Source organism: Mus caroli, chromosome 1 (genome assembly GCF_900094665.2).
Source record: "Mus caroli chromosome 1, CAROLI_EIJ_v1.1, whole genome shotgun sequence".
NCBI classification, from domain to species: domain Eukaryota; kingdom Metazoa; phylum Chordata; class Mammalia; order Rodentia; family Muridae; genus Mus; species Mus caroli.
The window spans coordinates 157,139,967-157,150,266 of NC_034570.1; the positions used below are offsets into that span (position 1 = coordinate 157,139,967).

At 42.3% G+C, this 10,300-nt stretch overlaps 1 pseudogene; it reads left to right on the forward strand.

Annotated features, from left to right (window-relative positions):
* Positions 1 to 7,946: 7,946 nt before the first annotated feature.
* Positions 7,947 to 9,536, forward strand: LOC110304968 (annotated as a pseudogene).
* The last annotated feature ends 764 nt before the right edge of the window (positions 9,537 to 10,300 follow it).

Here is a 10,300-nt window from a genome sequence, read left to right on the forward strand (position 1 = left end):
AAGCTCTGCAGGAGCTGTTGGCCAAATACCTCTACAGTGCTTCTCCATATGGCTGCTTGGCTTTCTCTCGGCATAATGGCTGGCTTCCACTGCATAGGAATTGGAAACAAGTTTCTTTTTCTTCCCCTATTTTAGAATGTACCCATCACTTGATGCATTAGTTTTTATTTCATTTTTATAATTTCACATCTGAGTACTTCTTTTCCTATTTGCATTCCTTTAATTTCCTTCCCTTACCCTATTGCTTTAGTTAGTGCTTTGACCACCGCGATGAAAAGGAATGGGTGGGGATGGTGGATGAGGCTGTCTCAGTCCTGATTCTGATGAGATAGCTTCCAATTTTTTTCTCCATTTAGGATGGTGTTGCCCGAGGGTTTGCCATAGAAAGCTTCTGTTATGTTGAAGCATGCTCCTTCCAGTACTACACTCTTTAGGACTTTTATTTTGAAGGCATGTTGAATTTTGTCAAAAGTCTTTTCTGCGTCTATTGAGATGACTGTGTTTAAAAATCAGATTCTAATCAAGGATCATAGCACACAAGTTAAAAAGCTACAGATCTATGGATATCAGAACAAACCTCATATTCAGAATCATGGACAAAGAAGGAAGAGGATTGGCCATGCATTCTCTCAGAAGAGGAAAGGAACTTTACTCCCAGCCCAGGAGGGAGTCATTACTCCCAGCGCCTACTACTTGGTATTGAAGCACCTATCTGGATGCTGGGACGAAGAAGGAGACATGTAGTAGATGCTATTTTGAAAAATATACTAGAAAGAAACAATTTTGCCACTATAGTTCTTACTTTGGTGTCTTATTCATATTTTCTATAGGTTTGTTATTTCCATTATTAGTCTAAAATTAGATTTTAAATTCTCCATCTGCCTTTTAATCCATAGGCTAAACCATGTGAAGTTCTGTGGATTATATTATACAGTCTTGCTACATGGTTCCAAAATGTAATCTTCTCTTGGCCTCAGAATGGCATCATTTGTCACAAAAGACCATAAGTTACGTTTTAAAATGTTGGCATAGTAGTTACAAATTCACTTTATGACATTATTATTATGGTTGCTGTGTGTATGTTCATTTCATACATGGGCAGGTGTGTATGCTTGAGTGTATGTATGCAGAGGCCAGGGAAGTATTTGAGTTTCTTCTGTTACTCTCTGCCTCATTCCCTTAAGATGGGTTCTCTGACTAAACCAGAAACTCATTATCTTGGCTAAGCTGGCTGGTCATTAAGCTCCTCGAATCCAACTCTCCATTCCCCCAGTGCTGGATTTACAGGCTTGCATAGTCATGCTGGGCATTGTTAATGCTGGTACTTGGCATTCAAACTCAGGTCTTCATATTTACATAACAAACATTCTATCTACTGAGCGATCTTCCCCTCCTTTTTTAATAGATTCATTTTAAAGCATTATCCACTGAAAATACAATTACTAGCTTCAAAAGTTTGTTATTTGGTGTGTGTGGGGGGGGTGGATTTTCATATGGTAGCTATATGAGTCTAGATAATGATATATAAATACATATACATATATGATAAAATGATAAACGAATATAGTATGGGTTATCATTAAAACACAGCCTTATAAATCAGGCAGAGAAGAAAGAGAGAGGGAGAGAGAGAGACTTGCCCTTTGGCAAAGGCCAAAGTATGCATACTAAGGGCTTGCAATAATCAATTTTGTCATGTGGATTTTATCTCAGTGACTATGTAAAGAACAAAAGAAAGCAACTAAAGTTTCCACGTGCCATGATCAAAGCAAACATCCAGATGGGTTTTGTCTGGGTTCTTCAGTTTCTCCAAAATCTGCTTAAATCCCCCATCAAATAAACAGGCAGAGTGTACATCTAGAAAAGGGAGCAGGTGACTGAGCTCCTTTGCATCAGGCTTTTGGGAGTTTCAGAAAGAATTCCATTAAAGAACACATCTTATTGAGCATATAATTCTGTCAGTGTGACAGAAAATTCTAAAAATAATCTTAGTGCTAAGTTCTTAAACAGCCAGCCTTTAATGATTTCATAACCTTTGTCACACAGTCAGAAGCCAGCTTTATTAAAACGTATTTAAGTTGTCAGGCATTCACTGAGTTCCTATTATTAGCAAGGTGCTGCACTAGGCCCTGAAGAGGCTACAATTCTTAAGGAAGAAATTGTTCTTCCTCTAGGAAAGGCACAGAATGGAGAAACATTTATGTATGAACAGAAGCTGTGTTACACATTAATAACAAAACTCCAGAAGCCTATAAAAGCAGATAGGAACCAAGTGTGCGGACTTAGGGCTAAGAAAACTCTCAAAAAGGGAACACTATAATGGAAACTGGGCTAAGAAAGTATAAATGTCACCAGATGGAGAGAGATAACAAGTTCACCACAAGCCCAACACCTGGCAGAAATCTAAGACAAGAAAATAATACAATGTGTCCTTGGAGCAGCACAGACAGGCTTGGTGGCGGTGCTTATCTTGAATTTCTAGAAACTTGTCTCACAGCCAGAATTCCTAGAGATTGAAACGTGTTGTAAAGGATTCAGTCTACTCCACAGCGTAGCACAGGAGCATGCAGAGTTTTGGAGGCCCCCAATGGAGAAGCTAGAGAAAGTACCCAAGGAGCTAAAGGGGTCTGCAACCCTATAGGTGGAACAACAATATGAACTAACCAGTACCCCCCAGAGCTGGTGTCTCTAGCTGCACATGTAGCAGAAGATGGCCTAGTCGGCCATCATTGGGAAGAGAGGCCCCTTGGTCTTGCAAACTTTATATGCCTCAGTATAGGGGAACGCCAGGGCCAAGAAGTAGGAGTGGGTGGGTAGGGGAGTGGGAGGTGGAGAGGGAATGGGGGACTTTTGGGATAGCATTTGAAATGTAAATGAAGAAAATACCTAATAAAAGAATGTTTTAAAAAATGGCTACATGCAAGGAAGAAGCAGGAGGTTAGAAAGGCGATGACAGCAACCAAGACAATAGATCATTGCGCAGATGAAGATGAGGGGGTGAGAGTCAAGACCACGAAGACTCTCCAAAGATCTTCTGCCATGAATCTCAACATACAAAATTCGCAAAAGACATGTCTAAAGAAGAGCCCGGCAAAGGAATGTATTAACTGGGAAGGCCAGGATGTGCGCTTGGCAAGCCGGGGAAGCTGCGCTTTGCAGAAGCTCATTTGGATTAGGGGAGGGTAAAATACATCAGGTAGATTACCCAGTGGTTGGTTTTGGCCAAGCCAAACTTTATGGGAAATAATCATGTTCCAAGAGGTTACCTGATTGGAACCCAGGTAAACCCAGTCAAGTCAAAATCCCATGCACCAATCTTATCTGACACCAGCTGACAGGACAATTCTGAATACTTCCTTCAATTTGATAAACCTTGTTTAATTGTTTGTCATTTATCGATACCTACCTTTGAGTATTATGTGGATTAGAAGAGACAGAAATTTCTAAGGGGAAATTACAGTAATATTGGTATTCTAGCTTCAAAAAAACAATTATTTTAATGTGATTCCAAAATGGGATGGAGGTTTTTTTTTCTTGTCTCATCTTTCTTTTTTTTTTAATTTATTTATTTTTTATTAGGTATTTTCTTCATTTACATTTCCAATGCTATCCCAAAAGTCCCCCCATACCCTTCCCCCCACTCCCCTACCCACCCATTGTCTCATCTTTCAATGCTGAAGACGGAGCTCATTGTTTGGAGAGCTCACCACCTGCACCTTACTTTTGAGCCACACCCCAGTGTAGTGTTCTCAGCTTTAGTATCTTTTTCTTTCCAGTGCATTGTTCTGGAGCAGCTTAAGATTAGACACATTGCTCTGTGCTTGGACACATGCAGCCTTGTGGGATTTTGGTGGTGGTTAAACGACCAGGCTCTACCAGTGAGAGCCTCTCCGTTATGGCTTGGATCCAAATGTCATCGCTGCAGGCTTATATATTAGATCCTGTTTTTCATGTGGTGGAATATTTTTAGAGGTGGTGGGATCTTCAGGATTTAGCTGGCAGAAGTGGATCACTAGCAGCAAATTCTGAAGAAGATAATAACATTGGCCCACTTCTTTAAAAAAAAAATAAGACATTTTCTTTATTTACATTTCAAATGTTATCCCCTTTCCTAGTTTCCCCTCTGAAAACCCCCTATCCTCTCCCCATTCCCCCGGCTCACCAACCCATCTATTCTCAATTCCTGGCACTGGTATTCCCCTACACTGGGACATAGAGCCTTCACAGGACCAAGGGCCTCTCTTCCCATTGATGACCGACAAGGCCATCATCTGTTACATAAGCAGCTGGAGCCATGAGTCCAACCATGTGTATTCTTTGGTTGGTGGAGGGGCTGGGAAAGAGAAGGCCTTCTCCAGGGGATTTAGGCTCAGCTCTTTATGATGAAGCCTCCTCCTTCAATCCTTGATGAAGAGTTGGTCCCTGCTTGTCCAAACTGTCTTATCTGATGGTGGATATGAATTCATACATCTTACTCAGGGTGAACCAGGTATTAAATACCCTTTGGGTGAAGAAATGCCCAGTAAGGGAAGCTTACTGGTTGAACACTCTACAAGATACCTCATTATCATGGAGCACTCCAGATTTTCATGCTTTGTGACTGACTGCCATGTTCTTCTCAGTGGTGTGTCATGGTCACCTGTTTCAGATCAGGTAGTTTGGCAGGAGCTGGCTCCACACCTGCCATTGTCAATTCTGAAGTTTTCTGGGGTCTCAGCCTGCTCAACCTAACCAGTTCTTCTGTCTAGTGGCATGGTCTACTTAACCCCAAACAAATCCCTGTTATCACGTACCAAAATATATCTTTCTTCCCACAAGATAGTTCCATGAGACACTCTGTTAAAGAAGTACACACACAAATATACTCACTTCTGTTCTGTTCAAAGTTGACAAGAGAGCAAAATTGGAGTATTATCTGATGTCCATTTAACTCAAAATTTCACTCATTTTTTTACTTGTAGAGGCTATCTGTGAAATGTCCCAGATAGGCACACATGTTTAGACAGTTATTTCCTGGTTGTGGTTTGATTGGGAAGATGGTGAAACTTTTATGAGGAAGATCCTCACTTGAGAGACTTTATCACTGGGTGCAGCTTTATAACCTGACTTCACTACCTATTCTTTCTCTGCCTCCTGACTGTAGATGCCACGTGAGCAGCCAGCTTCCTATCTTTGTTTCCATGACTTCCTTGATGTGATGATGTACTGTATCTCCCAGAAATGACATCAAACGAAGCCTTCCTCCCTTAAGTTGCTTTTGTGGGAATACTATCACAGCAACAGAAAATAGCTAAAACAGGGTGTCGCCCATAAAGTTGGTAATCTTTGCATCAATGGTGTTTTGGGAGGGTTTTTTTGTTGTTGTTGTTATTTGTTTTTTTTTGGGGGGGGGGTTGGGTTTTTTTTTTCTGTGCATCCTGAGATCTTTAGGGTAGAGAGGCCAGAACAACTTGGTGAAAAAGTTCCTTTGAGTAGAATTATAACTTGAATCAGATCACTGTGGTGTATCCCTCATGGAATTGATTCAAACAGAATAAGGTTCACCCTGGCCAGAATGGACAGGAAACACTTCCTACCTGGAAAATAAGAAGTGGGTTGACCTACTTCTGATAAGGGGATAGACAGGTCAAAAGGGAATGAGCTGACTTATTAAGTCTGAAGCAAGAAGCAAGACAAAGACATGCATGCCGCTGCTAGAAGTTTGCTAATGCCAGTTAGCTACTCTATTGGCGGGAAATGGTTCCCCCCTGACAGTGGGCTGGAATGGAAGCTTCCTTTGTAGCTTGTTTAACCCAGAAAAAAGGACTTGAGAACCTTTACAAACAAAATGGAAAGTTCATCCACGGCTCTAGCTTCAAGGTAGATATAAATGTGAGTCATAGCAACGCTCTGCCATCTGACCAAGACACAGTGGAGCATGGGGGTTAAAGCTGAAGATTCTGTAACCAGCTGACCCAGGTTCACATCCTGTTCTATCATTTGCTGGCCACACATAGAGACATTAATTTCTTGATGCCTTGGTTTCCCCAGCCATAAAAAGAGGAGTGCTGATAATTTTGTGTAACAGGGGTTTTGTAATAAACAAGAGCATGGAGCTATAATGGGTTTAACCAATGGTATCTAAAATTTAAGACAGGATTTTATAAAAAGTATATGCACTAGTAAACTTTTTTATTTTAGAAGTACGACCATGCCCTACTACACAAACCATTAGCCAGAGATTCAAGAAAGTATCTGACTTCTTTATCTCTAGAAGAAGCTACTGAACAATGACAAAAGAGATAGGAGATAATGGGATATGTTTTCCCATGGAAACTTCTAAATAGCCTTGTCTCCTTTGCTCTGTCTCAATGAAAAATACTTGGTGTTCTATATGTTACAGTTAAGAGCACCAAGAACAGATATCAAGGCTCTTTAGCACATAGTCTATGTAGGAGCTGACTATGAGTGTTAGTGCATGGACAATGGGAAAGGCAGAGTGGATGAGTGAGCCTCAGACCTGTCTTGCTCACTTTCAGTAAACACTGGACTTGAAAGCAAACCTTGTCCACCTGGACAGGATGGACTGGATTGGGGTTTGTCTCCCAATGTTGTTCAGAACAACACTGAGGAATGTTGTTCTAAAGAAAGAGCCATAGTGGAAAGCTAACGTATTTCTGAACAGTGAACTGCCAGGGCCTTAGCCATGGTCTGTATGGAGGAGTGAGGTGGCATGCATACCCAGCCCAGTCATAAATCATTCATTTTTTCTAAAGAATGTTTTCCAGTGTCTCTGCTGCCCTCCTCATGATACGCCCTGGCTGCAGAACTGCATAGCTCTATAAGGTTTATTATGCAAAGTGGATATTTTCCATTTTGTGCCAATATGAAGACAACACGTGGATACAGACATTCTTCCATTTTCATCAGTCTCCATGAATGCTCAGAGCAAATGAAGAGAAAACTGATAAAAACTGAAAGAAAGGGATTAAAAACAGCAACAGTCATCCTCTATGCCCAGGAATCCAGGAAGAATAATTCCTGTCGTCATTTTAAAACTTATTATTCTGTAATGACAAATGAATATTTTAAGGATGTTCTCAGGTCACATTCTTAGTAACTCATCTTGAGGGAGGAATTGAAGGTCAACCCTAATACACTGAAAAATAAACCTCTTGCTTTTGTATCAATCTTCTTCTCGGTGTCTCACTCCGGAGCATCTCAAAGACATTGAAGGAGCATCATGGTACAAGCATCCCAAATGATATGTCTTCATGGGATATGAGACTTGACTGTAAGAACACGTATCCATCCTTTTCTTTCAATCCTACAACCCAGGGTTTGCTCTATGCGTTTCTGATTTCCCACATTGTAAGGGATATTCCAAGTTGTCAACTTGACTCTATTTGGAATGAACTACAATCCAGAAATGGAGGGCTCACTGGTGATCCAGATCTTCAGACCAGAAGATACAAATTTCTGACCTGGATGTTGGCAAGGAAATCCTGAGGCTTTGTGGCTGTGAAAAGCTTAGGCCCAGTCAAGGTAGTACACGCCTTTAATCACAGGATTCTCAGACAAGGAGATCTCTGAGGAGTTCAAGATCAGCCTCTGATAGAGACCTACATAAGGACATTGGAAAAAAAGATGACTCACTCTTATTTGACTGCTTGCATCAACTTGCCAGCAAATCTGTAGGAACCTCCTTCCTAGAGAAGACTAGTTGAAACAACTAGCCTCATGGGACTGAGAAACTACTCTATTCTTAGACTTCCCATTCACAGCTGACCTTTGTTGGGTTGTTTGGACTACAGACCTATGGCTGCCACAATTTCAGTGCAAAGAACTGCAAAGCCTAGAGGGCCATTCAGTCAGGCCACCTGTGCACTGAGCATTTTTTCCATTGTGTTTCTCATTGTGGGAAAGACTCACCCTCCTGAAGTTGTGATTTGCTCTTGAAGAAGAAGATGTCGCTCACCAGCTTTTTACCTGTGCCTACTCAGCTGTCTGAGGGCCAACATGAAGCTAAAGAAAGGGGCAAGGTCTCAGAGATTACTGAAGACCTCTCTGGATTCCTCTTGAAGGGCGCCTCCCTCATATGGATACAGGAAAGGCTGGATTCCATGGTTGCTGGAGGATTTTGGAGATGGAGGTGCTTTCCCTGAAATCCATGTGCCCCAGTTTCCTCTGGATATGGGGCAACAGAAAAAAAATGTCCAATGCTCTGGCCATTCAGCTGGATCAGGAAGGGAAAATTAAATACGACACAATTGCTCGACAGGGACATTCCAAAGACAAGGTCATTTATAGCAAATGTACTGATCTTGTTCCGAAGGAGGTTATGAATCCAGATGACCCAGAACTGCCAAAGTCCAATGAAGAGACAATTAAAGAAATAACAGAAAGGACAAGAATAGCCTTGGAGAAGAATATCAAGGAAGAATGTTGCAGCCCAGCCTGTCCATGCAGCTGAGACTCTGCCTCCTGCTCAGTATATCCACTACATGCCATCTCAGCAAGGAGGAACATTCAATTCAGGAGCTAAATAGAGGGTTATTCGCATCATAAAAAGGCAGAAAAACCCAGTGGAGCCTCCAAGATTCAGGACTAGTAAGAAAACTCCCCAGGGACCACCATCTCCTCCTGTACTTGTGATGCAGTCTCCTCCTGGGAAGATGGCTGTAAAAGAACAGCAGGCATAGAAGATCCCACCATGTGTATTCAAGTGGAAGAACTCGAAGGGTTACATAATTCCACCAGATAAACGGCTGGCTGCTGATGGAAGAGGACTTCAGACTGTCCACAGAAAGGAAAAATTTGACAAACTGGAGGAAGTGCTATCCATTGCTGAACAGAAGGCCAGTGAAGATGTGGAAGTGTGAGCCCAACTGGAGTAAAAGATGGCTCAAGAAGAAAGGGGGAAACACAAAGAGAAACTTAGAGAAATGGCCCAGAAAGCCAGAGAAAGGGGAGCTGGGATCAAAACCCATGTGGAAAAAGAGGATGGAGAGGCCCGTGAAAGAGATGAAATCCTTCATGACAGGAAAAAAGAGAGGCAACATGACCGGAACCTTGCCAGGGCAGCTCCTGAGAAGAGGTCAAAACCACAGACAAATGAAGCTGGAGATGTCAGTGAAGTCATTGCTCTTGTTGTGCCCAATCCTAGAGTTTTTGATGAAGTTCAGTCTGACCAAAGACTTTACAACCAGTTCCAGGGTGTGGACAGTGGATTTGCAGGTGGACAAGATGAGATTTACAATATGTATGATTAGGCCTGGAAAGGTGGCAAAGATACAGATCAGAGTACCTACAGGCCCAATAAACATCTGGACAAATCATGTGTGGTGATGACCTCGAAACCAGGATAAAGACCAACAGATTTGTTCCTGATAAGGCGTTTTCTGGTTCAGACCATAGACAGAGAGGCTGAGAAGGTCCAGTTCAGTTTGAGGAAGGTCCTTTTGGTTTGGACAAGTTTTTGGAAGAAGCCAAACAACACCATGGCTCTAAAAGACACTCTGGTAGCAGTCACCCCATGGAACACAAGCCTGAGGGCAAGAAGAAGGAGGAGGAGGAGGAGGAGGAGGAGGAGGAGGAGGAGGAAAGAGGCCTCTTAAAACTAAATCTGAGCTGGGTGTGGTGGCACACACCTTTGATCCCAGCACTCAGAAGGCAGAGGCAGGCAGATCTCTGAGTTCGAGGCCAGCCTGGTCTACAGAGTGAATTCCAGGACAGCCAGGGCTACACAGAGATACCTTGCCTCGAGAAACCAAAACAAAACCAACTAAATCTGACATATACAGCTGAGGACTGCCTGGTCTGGCCTCAGTGAGAGATGTACCTAACCCTCAAGACACTTGAGACCCCAGGGAGTGGGAACATCCTCTTGAAGCAGGGCGAAGAAGAATGGAATTAGGAACTGTCGGAGGGAGGACCTGGAGGGGAAAAAAGACTGGACTGTTAAAAAAAAAAAAAGACTAAAGATTAAAAAATAATAATAATGTTCTCAAAGGCTCTCTATACAGGTAATACTTTTCCAGCCACATCTAAGGCAGTTTTTATTCGCAGAAGTCACATTTTCAAGACTTTTAATCTTATTTCCAAACCATATTTAGACTTACAACTCAATTTAGATATCTCCACAGACCCTGTTCTGTGCTTCCTAAGGACCAGCATAGCTTTGTAGGACTCTGTCGGAAATTCCGTGGAGCATTCTTTGGTCAGAGTCTAAGTTCAAATGGCACTAAAGCTGGAAGATGAGTGTGCAATCAGTCCAACTGTCCCATCACCAAAAGAGGAGCAGGGAGGGGGGAGGGGGGAG